The sequence below is a fragment of the Bison bison genome, unplaced genomic scaffold (genome assembly GCF_000754665.1).
Source record: "Bison bison bison isolate TAMUID 2011002044 unplaced genomic scaffold, Bison_UMD1.0 scf7180017864297, whole genome shotgun sequence".
In the NCBI taxonomy this organism is placed as follows: Eukaryota; Metazoa; Chordata; class Mammalia; order Artiodactyla; family Bovidae; genus Bison; species Bison bison.
The window spans coordinates 6,060,823-6,072,182 of record NW_011494869.1 but is presented as its reverse complement, the minus strand read 5'-3'; the positions used below and the strand labels follow the sequence as shown (position 1 = coordinate 6,072,182).

At 44.3% G+C, this 11,360-nt stretch overlaps 1 protein-coding gene and 1 non-coding gene across 2 annotated transcripts in view; one reads left to right on the top strand and one right to left on the bottom strand.

The window, feature by feature from the left end:
* CDH3 (cadherin 3, type 1, P-cadherin (placental)) overlaps positions 1-11,360 on the top strand; it is a 134,533-nt gene that overhangs the window by 73,577 nt on the left and 49,596 nt on the right. The window lies entirely within an intron of this gene.
* Positions 10,772-10,844, bottom strand: TRNAG-UCC. The gene has a single exon. It is a non-coding gene; the product is annotated as a tRNA-Gly (tRNA).

The following is an 11,360-nucleotide window of genomic DNA, read 5'->3' as shown; positions in this document are numbered from 1 at the left end:
ACATATTTCAATGCCATTCTCCCAAATCATCCCACCCTCTCCCTCTCCCAAAGAGTCCAAAAGACTGTTCTATACATCAGTGTCTCTTTTGCTGTTTCATATACAGGGTTATTCTTACCATCTTTCTAAATTCCATATATATGTGTTAGTATACTGTATTGGTGTTTTTCTTTCTGGCTTACTTCACTCTGTATAATAGGCTCCAGTTTTGCAGAGGAAGGCACCTCAGAGTTTTGGCCCCATTGAAGGCGGAGATGGGAATGCCTAAGTAGGAATCAAGAAGGATCTTGGTTTTAATCACAATGTTCTTCTTACTTATTATGCTAAAAGGATACTAGTATCTTTTTTTTTTTAAGTTATACATAGGAAAAACACTAGAAGCAAAGAAGTTAAAATGGCAACATGGGTTAATTTGGTTTGGTAACTGTTTTCCTCTTCCTCTTTCTTTACTACCCGACCCCCTGCCCCAATTCCTATATTAATTTAATCACAGTGGTTCTGAATGCTTCCTTTCCTGCAGCATCTGCTAAGGGATGTAGCCTTCCTGGGCCAGTCCTGACACCTGCCTTGCCACAAGCAGGCTTAGCTGGGTGTGGATAGCACCTGGCACTGCTATCCAGGGCCCCCCAGCTGGGGCCCACCCAGGCCCGCAGATGGCTGTCTTCTTGCCAAAGCTTCAGATCTCAGGCTTTGATCCCTAACATGCTTGAAGAACAACTCTTAGTTTCACTCCTCTGAATTTAAGGGGGTTCCCCTTCCTCCAACTCCCCCAGCAAGGGGCCCTAGCACCCTCCTGCAAGCAGCTGAGGATAAGCCATGGAGAGAGGTGTTTGGACAGGAGGCGTCTGGGGAAGGGGGGATCACAAGAGGCATATGCCAGAGGCCGTTTCCTTCTGCGGCAGATGCTGAATGGAGGACTTATCAGGCTCTTTAAATTTTTAAAGACTTACTTGTCTTGCTGTCACTATTTTATTGAGGAGAGCAGACAAATCGGCTTTGGTGTTCTCAGCTATTGTGTATGAGGGTGTGAAAGCAAAAACACAGGTTAGTGGGGGACTAGGTGGAAATGGGGAAGCAGGAGAAATCATTTGCATCTCAAACAGAATTGTTCTTTCTGTTTGGACACTTCTGTCTTCTCAGGCTGGGTTTTATATCCAGAGGGAGAAATTATGTTGCTCTGATAGATTTTGACTGATAGGTTCTGGATTAGACCCTCTAGAAAATTAGAGTTCAGATTCTACATTAGACCCTCTTGAAAATTGGAGTTCAGATTCTGAATTAGACCCTCTGGAAAATCAGAGTTCAGATAAGACTGGTTTTTAAATCACAAATAATACATATTCTTTATAGAATACTTGCAGCATTCCCTCATAGTTCAGTTGGTAAAGAATCTGCCTCCGATGCAGGAGACCCTGGTTCAATTCCTGGGTCGGGAAGATCCACTAGGGAAGGGATAAGCTACCCACTCCAGTACTCTTGGACTTCCCTTGTGGCTCAGCTGGTAAAGAATCCACCTGCAATGTGGGAGACCTGGGTTCTATCCCTGGGTTGGGAAGATCCCCTGGAGAAGGGAAAGGCTACCCACTCCAGTATTCTGACCTGAAGAATTCCATGGACTGTATAGTCCACGGGGTCACAAAGAATTGGACGTGAGTAAGCAGCTTTCACTATAGAATGCTTACAGAAAAAAATATATATAGATAAATAAGCTAAAAAGAGACAGACTGCCTCCTATGTCCTAGCACTGTACTAGGCACCAGGTGTACCAGGAGGAACAACTGGCAATGCCGCGAGGACACAGCCTTTTTCTGTTATGCTTTAAGCCTGGCCCTGGCCTTGCTGGACAATTCTATGTCTTGAGCTGAGTGGTGATTACGTTGGTATATATGTATGTAAAAATTCATCAAGCTCTACATTTAAGATTTGTGCACTCACCTAAGTCCAGGTTATATCTTAATTAAAAAAGGAAGTGTTCTAATAGGTGTTTCCTAGAGGTTAGGTCTGGTAGTAGGTGATTTTAAATCACACAGAGAAACAATTATTTTCCTTTCAATTCTCTTTCAGTCCTTTGAGGAGAAAGTTTCCCTTTGATGTCAATATGTCTTTAATGTCTAACACTTCATGATTTCCCTTTTCAAACAGAGCTGGTCCCAGGATCAGTCCTCAGCAAGCAATAATAACCACTTAGTTTACTGACATTGTGCTTTATTTTCATTGTACTGATTTTCACATCAGTTACCTTTTGTTTATGGCAAGAGATATTGGTTTCCCATTTGATGTACTGTAGTAATTGCTTCTTAAATAAGTGTTCAAGGTAAATTTGTTTAAATTAAAAGTGAGATGATTTTAAGAAAAATTTTAAGTATAGAGTACCCATGGTATAAGGATGGGACCAAAACAGAGGGTTCTTCAATGACTGAAGTTTGGAGAAAATGGCTCTAGTAAATTCCATTAGAAACAACAACAGGGACTCCCTGGTGGTCCAGTGGTTGAGGCTTCACCTACCAGTGTTGGGGGTGTGGGTTCAACCCTGGTGGAGGAGCTAAGATCCCACATGCCTCACATCCCCCCAAAAAAACTTAAAACAGAAGCAGTATTGTAACAAATTCTATAAAGACTTTAAAAATGGTCCATATAAAAAAATCTTAAAACAACAACCACCCTCACTTGACTCCATGCACACCTGCAGCTATACCCCACTTCCTAACTCCTGTTAAAAGAAAATTTGAAAAGAAATGTCAAGACTGTACATGCTTTCTCACCTCTTCTGTTTAATCCAGTCTGGTTTCTGGGTTGATTCTCCAGTGAAACTCTTCTCCCAGTGACCTCAAACAGCTAAATTTAATGGACACATCTCTGACCACATCCTTCATAGCCTCTCAGCAGCCTTTGACCCAGCCTACCACTTTTTTTCTGAATCTTACTTCTGTTGATTTCAATCTTCTGGTTTTCCTTTGATTAGTCTTAGTCCCTCCTCCTCCACTTAGCCCTTGAATGTCAGAGTGTCTCGGGGCTCATCCAATACCTTTAAGCATCATGTTTGGAGATACCCACATTTGTACTCTGACCCAGCCTAACCTCTTAGCACCAGATACAAATAGCCCATGACCAAGTCGATGTCTGCACTCAGCTAGCTCATGGCTCCTCCAACTTCATGGTCCAGATGGAACTCTTGATTCCTCTAGCACCCGATTCTTCTCCAATAATTCCACTATTATCTATCTAAGCCCCAAACCTAAGAGAAGGCCTTGATTCCTCCTTTCTTCAGCCTCAGAATCAGTCTATCACCAAGTCTTGTGACTTTTACCCCACACTCTGTTGAGAATCTGACCATTTTCCTTCGTCTCCTCGGCAGTAGTCCTTGCCAGGTCTGACATCTATCATCTGGACATAGCACCAGCCCCCTCTCTTGTCTCTTACTTCCATTCCCCCTGTCCCAGTTCTCATTTTCATAGAGCAGCCAGGAGGATTGTTATAAAATATGAATCAGGCCATATCCCTCCTCTGCTTGAGATTCTTCAGTAGCTTTCTTTTTATTCTGGAGTAAAAGTCAGACTACTCGTGGCTCTAGAACCCTATATGATCTGTGACTCTCACCTGTTTCCAGCCTCATCTCCCTTTCTCTGAAGACTCACTGCTTCAGCCACACTGACTTCTGTGTTCTGGTTTCTAGCAGTTGCCTACCTTTCCACATGCTGTTCCCTCCACCTGGAGTACTTCCTCTCAGCTTTTCTATGACTGACTCCTTCTCAGTCTTGGTCTTAGCTTCACTGCTGCTTCCTCAGAGTGTCTACCTTGACATTCTATCAAAAATTAGCTTCCCTAGTGACTATCTTATTGCTTTTTTTCTTTCTTAGCACTTTCAATAGTCTGCAATTATCTTGCTTGTTCTCTACATTTTTATTAGAGTCCATGAGAATAAAAGATTAAGTCTATTTTATTCACCATTGCATCCTCAGTGCTCAGAATAGCATCTGACACATAGTAAATATTTCTTGAATGTAACGAATGGAAAGGTAGGTGGAGACTAGACCAAACAAGCCCTTGACAGAGCAGCGTGGAGAGGCATTTTGGGATTTTAATCATAGATGCAAAGTGATCAGGCTTGGCAGTTGTAAACGATCAGTCTGACAGTAGTGGTGAAAAGAGATGGGAGGGTAACCAAGAAAAGCTACTGCAATGGTCCAGGTGAGAGAGATGACAGGGTTGAATGGAATAAGATGTATAGAGTGCTTAGCATTTAACCATAAGGAACGGGAGTGGTCAGGTTACTGTTATCAATATAGCAGATAAGTGAGGACTGCTTGAATTTAATGACAGGAAAGTTGAGTCCAATGATAGAGGGACTTGTGTATCCCCTGGAATCTTTGAATCTCTAATCACCTTTTACAGTGATAAGTAATAGAACTTCTTATCCTTATTGAGTTAATTTGACCTCTATCAGTGAATGGTAACTCATTCTGTGTTCATATTTGCATTCTTCTGCCTGTGTCCCTTCTCACCACCATCAGCTGGGAAGAAAGAATTTCATGGAGAGAGCTTCTGACACCTTTCATTTATTGTGTGACCTGGAAAGTCACCTCATCTCTCTGAACTCAGTTTCATTTTCCATAAAATGAGGACTCTGATATCTGCTTTGTCCATCGTGAAGATCAGTGAATAGCTGTACAGAAAATATTTTTTAAATGCAAAAAAAATATCATTCAGTACCTGCTGTGTGACAGGCACTGTTGATGGTGCTGGGAATATGGCAGTGGCGTAGGGGGAAAAGCGATAATTCAACCCTGTGGGGCTGACGCTGTTGCAGAAGTCTGTTCAGACTCTGGACATTCGGGATTTTAATTTTTTTTTTTTCGTATTTATTTGCTGCATCGGGTCTTGGTTGTAGCATGCAGGGTCTTTTGTTGCAGTGCTCAGGCTCCATAGTTGCCAGTAGTTGCAGCTCTGAGGCTCCGTAGTTGTGCTGCTTGGGCCTAGTTGCTCTGCGGCGTGTGGGATCTTAGTTCCCCAACCAGGGATTAAACCCACTTCCCCTGCATTGCGTGGCAGATTCTTAACCACTGAACCACCAGGGAAGTCCCTGAACATTTTGAATTTTGACTGTATTTTTCTAATTGGCTGATCATTTTGGGCCCCTGCTGAAAAACACAGATTCTTGGCCTGACCACAGTCAGTCAGAATGGGGAAGGTAGAATGAAGGGAGGGGTAACTATCTCCCTGAAGTGATTCAGAAAAAACTGAAAAAAAGAGATTAAGTGAATTAAACCACCTCCCTGTTTCTCTTCCCAAATACTGATTAACCACTCAGCAGTCCTGCATACACATCTGTTTGTATACTGAATTTTCCAAAACATTTCTAATAAGAAGTGCCTTCAGATGGCTCCAGGGAGAGCAAGTGCAAACATCAGGACCAGCCATGTGACCTTGAAGGAGAAGGCAGTGGAAGTAGCAGAAAGCACTGTCCTTGGCGGTGTTTTTGTCTGCCACAGAGCTTGCTGTACGACTGATCTGGATCTTAGTGTCCTCATCACCAAATGAGGTCAGGGTTTCCTGAGTACCAGTTCATGGAGGGGTGCTGGGTTAGTGTAATCAGAATCTCCTAGGGAGCTTGTTAATAAGTCTCCAGATTCCTGGGCCTCATGGGCTGATGAATCCAATTGAGTAGGGCTAGAATGGCATCTATCACCTCCTCTGTTTTTTGGTTTTTTTTTTAATTTGTTTATTTATTTATTTTTGGCTGTGCTATGTCTTCATTGCTACGTAGGTTTTTCTCTAGTTGCAGTAATTGGGGGCTGCTCTAGTTGGAGTGTGTGGGCCTCTCATTGCAGAGGCTTCTCTTGTTGCAGAGCACGGACTTCAGTAGTTGCGGCTCTGGGCTCTAGAGCACAGGCTCAGAAGTTGTGGTGCACAGGCTTAGTTGGTCCATGGCATGTGGGATCTTCCCAGATCAGGGATCGAACCGTGTCTCCTGCATTGGCAAGGAGCCACCAGGGAAGCCCACCTCTTCCTGGGCAATTAGTTTTTGATACACATCCAGATTTGGTATCTCACTAGGGTAGGTCAAACTCTCTGTGCCTCAGTTTTCTCATCTGTAAAATACAATGATTCCTCAGACAATTAAATAAGTTAATTTACATCATGCATTTGGAGCAGTGTCTGTGCTCCAAGCGGTGTAAGTACTGGGTAAGTTTTAACTATTCTGTCAGTCAAGATCCAATCAGGAAGACAAACCACTGTGCATATTTAAAGCAGAGAGAACTTAATGCAGAGGTGACGGAGAGGCTGAGAAGCCAACAGGAGGCAGTGAAACAACCTAGAGATTAGGCAGCAAGAAGTCTTCGACCCCTTAGCAGGGGGAAGAGAGGGAAATGGTGGTGTTTCTGGAGCCCAGAGTCTGGCCGAACCTGGACCCACAGCAGGAACTGTAGCTGTAGCTTAGATACAGCCATGTCAAGACAGCTGAAGGAGCAGGAATACCCTGGCTTTTCCCTTTGTCCCACCCTCCAGTCCCCCTCTAGTGCCTCCTATTGGCTGAATCAGTATCTCTCACGTGAGCCTGGGAAACCCCATCTGCAGAGGTCACCCCTGCCTTTCAAGGGAAGGATGAAGCATGACTCTGAGAACAGATTGTCATTATTTTGTTGTTAATATTTTCTCTAAGGTCTTTTGGGGCCTCCTAATACTCCAATACTTTGGCCACCTGATGTAAAGAACTGACTCCTTGGAAAAGACCCTGATGCTGGGAAAGATTGAAGGCAGGAGGAGAAGGGGACGACAGAGGATGAGATGGTTGGATGGTAACCCCGACTCGATGGATTTGAGTTTGAGTAAACTCCGGGAGTTGGTGCTAGACAGGGAGGCCTGGCGTGCTGCAGTTCATGGGGTCGCAAAGAGTCAGACATGACTGAGTGACTGAACTGAACTGAATTGAACAGATCTTAAAGGCTCTAGACCTTAGCCAACCACAGGGATTCAGGGCTTCATGAGTGCTTATTGATTAATCAATTCCATGCCTTCAATGTACATGCATACATAAATGCTTGGCCTCTGATTTCTGGAAACTGACAGCTCAGGTCTTGACTCACATTCACCAGTGCCGAAGGCAGCAGAACCCTGCCAGAGATTCAGGGAAAGGGAAGGTATGTGGATCAGGTTTCTGGCTGGGCATCAGCTGCCTCAGCACCTTTAAGGATTTAGAAGTGATAAATGGGGAAGCTGGCCAGAGATATCACTAGGGAGAACAGAGGGTCCCAGAAAGCTCTGGAAGAAACACAAAGAAGTAAGACTGTGGAAGCATTTGTATGGGGCACTGGGCAGGGGAGGGAGGAGCAGGAAATAGGACCTCACCCAATTTTAAGGATACTTCCTAGAAAAGACTGCAGAACACGCTATGTCTTTGGGACATATCCCTGTAAGTGTGCTATGTGGGAGTGGAGCTCTGGGAATTTTGCTACCAAAAATGGGCAGAAAAGCTCCTTCTAAATATTTCTTGGAGGACTCAGAATTTAACCTTGGACCGGAGGCAAATATGTTTAAGAGGTTCTTAAGAGAAAAGATCGGATATCATGGGATTCTTCCTAATATACTAAAGACCTGCTCCTCAGATTCATTCTTTCAGCAAACATTGATGGATAGCAGGTTGGCAACTGATTCAGGGAATGAGTTTTAGAGTGAGACAGAACTGGATTGCACCGTGGCTTTGCCTCTGTCCTTCCCAGCTGTGTGGCCCTGGGCAAGGGATTTCACCTCAGTTCCCCCCCACCCACCGTGAAAAGGGAATATGTAATATGAAATAGTGTGTAGAGTTGGAAGGATGAGAATGAAATAATGCATGAAAATACTTAATATCTGAATCCAGAGCGTGCTCAGGAAATGATAGTAGTTCATTTTATTATGACTTGTATTATTTGTATGACACTTTGCAAAACACTTCCCCCTCTGTTAGCTCATTGGATTTCACATCAACTCTGTGAGGCAGGTCGGGGAACCCACATTGATTTTGCATCTACTCTGCATCCAGCACCCTGCCAGATGCCTAGCAGTTATTATCTTGTTGATTTCACTCAGTCAATACATATTTTAGTATCTGTTTTACGCCAGCCTGTTCTGTGTCCAGGAGGTACAGCAATGAACAAACACAAAAATCCCTGCCTTGGGAGGATACACTGAGGGGAGAGTGGCAATCAATACAGTATAATGAATACTTAATGTTTACTGTCTTCCAACTTGCTTTACAAATATTAACTCATAACCTGTGAGGAAGGTATTATTTTGCTTACCCCATTTTACAGATGAGGGTACTGAGGCACAAGGGAGTTGAGAGTCACTTGGCCAAGGTCTCACAACTCAGAAGAGCTGAATTAATGATTAAAAGCCAGACAGCATCACTCCAGAGTCCTTGCTCTTAAGCACTACTGTTACCTCTTAAAAAAATTATATATGTACTAATATATTATCACACCCTATAGATTAGGGTGTAGTAAGTGCTATGAAAAAAATAATAAAGCAGGGTAAAAAGGGAGGAGGATAATGGGAGAGGGCTCTCTATGCAGGGAGGTCAGGGAAGGCTTCTCAGAGGGTTCACATCTGAGCAGAGACCTGAAGGGATGAGGGAGAGAGGCAGGTGGCCATCTGGGGAAGGGTGATCCAGGCAGAGAGAAGCACCGTGTAAAGGCCCACGCTTGGTGTGTTCAGAGAACCACAGGGAGGCCAGCACTGGAAAAGCAGAGTGAACAAGTGGTAGAGGATGAGTTAGAACCTGAAAGACAGCTCATGCTGAGCCGCTGAAAGGATGCAGTTGCTGAGATGGAAAGATTGTGGGAGGGGCAGGTTTGCAGGGGAAGGTCAGTTCAGTTTGGGATAATTCTCACCATCACCCACCAAGTAGGAATTACTCATTCCAGAGGACTGAGAGATTAAATAGCTCACCCCAGATCACCCAGACATTTTCAGAGGCAAGATTCAAATGTATGTCTTCCAACCCTAACTTAAATGCCACAGGCAGTTGGCTGGTAGTGTGCTGTGGGGAAATCTACAGAAGTGATATTCTGAGTGTCCTGATCCCTGACCTCAGGAGCTTTCAAGGAAGGGGAAAGAGATAGTGGACAGTGAGGCAGAAACAGAGTGTCTGAGTAAAGGAAAGGAATAATGCCAGAGATCCCACAAGGCAGTAAGTAGCATGTATTTAAATGTGAAATGCATACAAGAAACACAGGGAAAGTGTACTTCTTTATGAAAGAGCAAAATGAGTGAGAATCTCAGCCCTGTCTGGGTGGAGGGTATCAGGGACAGAGCAAATATCTGTGCCGAAGAAGGCTGTGCTCTAGCCAAGATGGGAAGCTCCTGAGGTTCAGGGTTCCACTTGGGCAAGTCTTTCTCCACAAATTGATGCTTTTTCATTGTGACAAAGGTATATCCTGGGCCAGATGTCTCCCCTGGACCTGTGTATCCCACCACAAGCCTCCTCAACATGCCGCCACTGGGCACCTCTAAACATGCCCCAATCTGATGTCCTGATCTTCCCCCAATCCCGAACTTGCTCTGCCTACAATGAGATTCCAAGAAGCCAACCCTGCAGGACTTATTAAATATGGAAGGGCTCCCAGGAGGAACTGGTGAAGGAGTGGAGGAACAGGATAAAGAGGGCAAGAAGCCAAGTAAGGGTGTGATTTCAGACCAAGCCCCTGGAGAGTAGCTTCATCCTGATCCAGCAGGGGAACGAACGCTGGATGTAAGTTACCCCTGGGAGTTTAGGGGTGGGGGCACTCAGCTTCGACACTCCAGCACCAGTTGGTTATTGGCTAAGGGCTGGGAAAGTAAACTCCTGGGCACTTCCTTGCAAGGGAAAGGGGATCCCAGTAACTAAAGGGCAAGCCTCTAGCTCTTCACATGTTCAGGCTCCTGGGAGCATCAGCACACAGAAGCCAAACAGGGGGCATTCAGAAGCCATCAAAGGGATCCCAGGGGACCTGAGAGCACCCTGACAGTGTCCACTACACATGCCTTACCCATCTCAGGAAATGGCATTGGCATCCTGCTGGTTGCTCAGGCCCCAGACCTGGGAGTCATCCTTGACCTGCTCTGTCTCACACCCCCATCCAATCCTTTAGCCAATCTCATTGGCAATACCTTCAAGATACATGCAGAGTCTGATCACTTTTTTTAAAGTAACTTTTGAAAATTGTGGTAAACTACACATAACATACAGTTCATTGGCATTAAGTACATTCACGTTTTTGGGTACCCATCACTATCATCCATCCTCAGAACTCTTTCCATCTTGCAAAGCTGAAACTCTGTACCTGTTAAGCATTTTGTTTGTCCATTCATCTGTTGATGGACTTTTGGGTTGCTTCTGCCTCTTGACTGTTGTAAATAATGCTGCTGTGAATGTGGATGTAGAAATATCTGTTACAGTCCCTGCAGTCAGTTCTTTTGGGGTTATACCTAGAAGTGGAAGGGCTTCCCTAATGACTGACTGGTAAAGAATCCACCTGCAATGCAGGAGACCCTGGTTCAATCCCGGTTGGGAAGATCTCCTGGAGCAGGGCATGGCAACCTACTCCAGTATTCTTGCCTGCAGAATTCCATAGACAGAGAGGAGCCTGGCGGGCTACAGTCCATAGGGTCTCACAGAATTGGACATGACTGAAGCGACTAAGCAGTAGCAGCTAGATATGGAATTGCTTGATCATACAGCAATTATATTTTTTAAATATCTATTTATTTGCCTGTGCCGGGTCTTTGTTGTGACATGTAACATGGGATCTAGTTCCCTGACTGGGGATCAAACCCAGGCCCCCTGAATTGGAAGTGCAGCGTCTTAGCCACTGGACCACCAGGGAAGTCCCAGTAATTCAATTTTTAATTTTTTAAGTAACTACTTTACTATTTTTCATGGTGGTTCTACCATTTTACATTCCTACGACAGTGCACAAGTGTTTCGATTTCTTCACTTCTTCACCAGTACTTTTTATTTTCTGTTTTTTTCTTTTTTTTTAAAGACAGTAAACAACAAAATTCTGTAAAGCAATTATCCTTCAATTAAAAATTAATTACTTTTTAAAAATCTGATAATTTTTTTACCCTTTCCACAAGGAGCACCCTGAACCAGGCCATTTCAGTTTTTGCCCGACTGACTGCAGTGGAATCCCATCTGACCTCACTGCTTCTGCCCTCATGTCCTATAGTCTTTTCACCTCTCTTCTGCTCACACCCTCCTGGGCCTTCCTCCTTTCCTTCTCAGAGAAAAGCTAAAATTCTTACAATAGCCTAGGAGGCTCTATAAGATTTGCTCCTCACCCTCCCAAATCTGACTCATTTCCTACTAGCTCACTCCACTCCAGCCACACTGGTGTTCC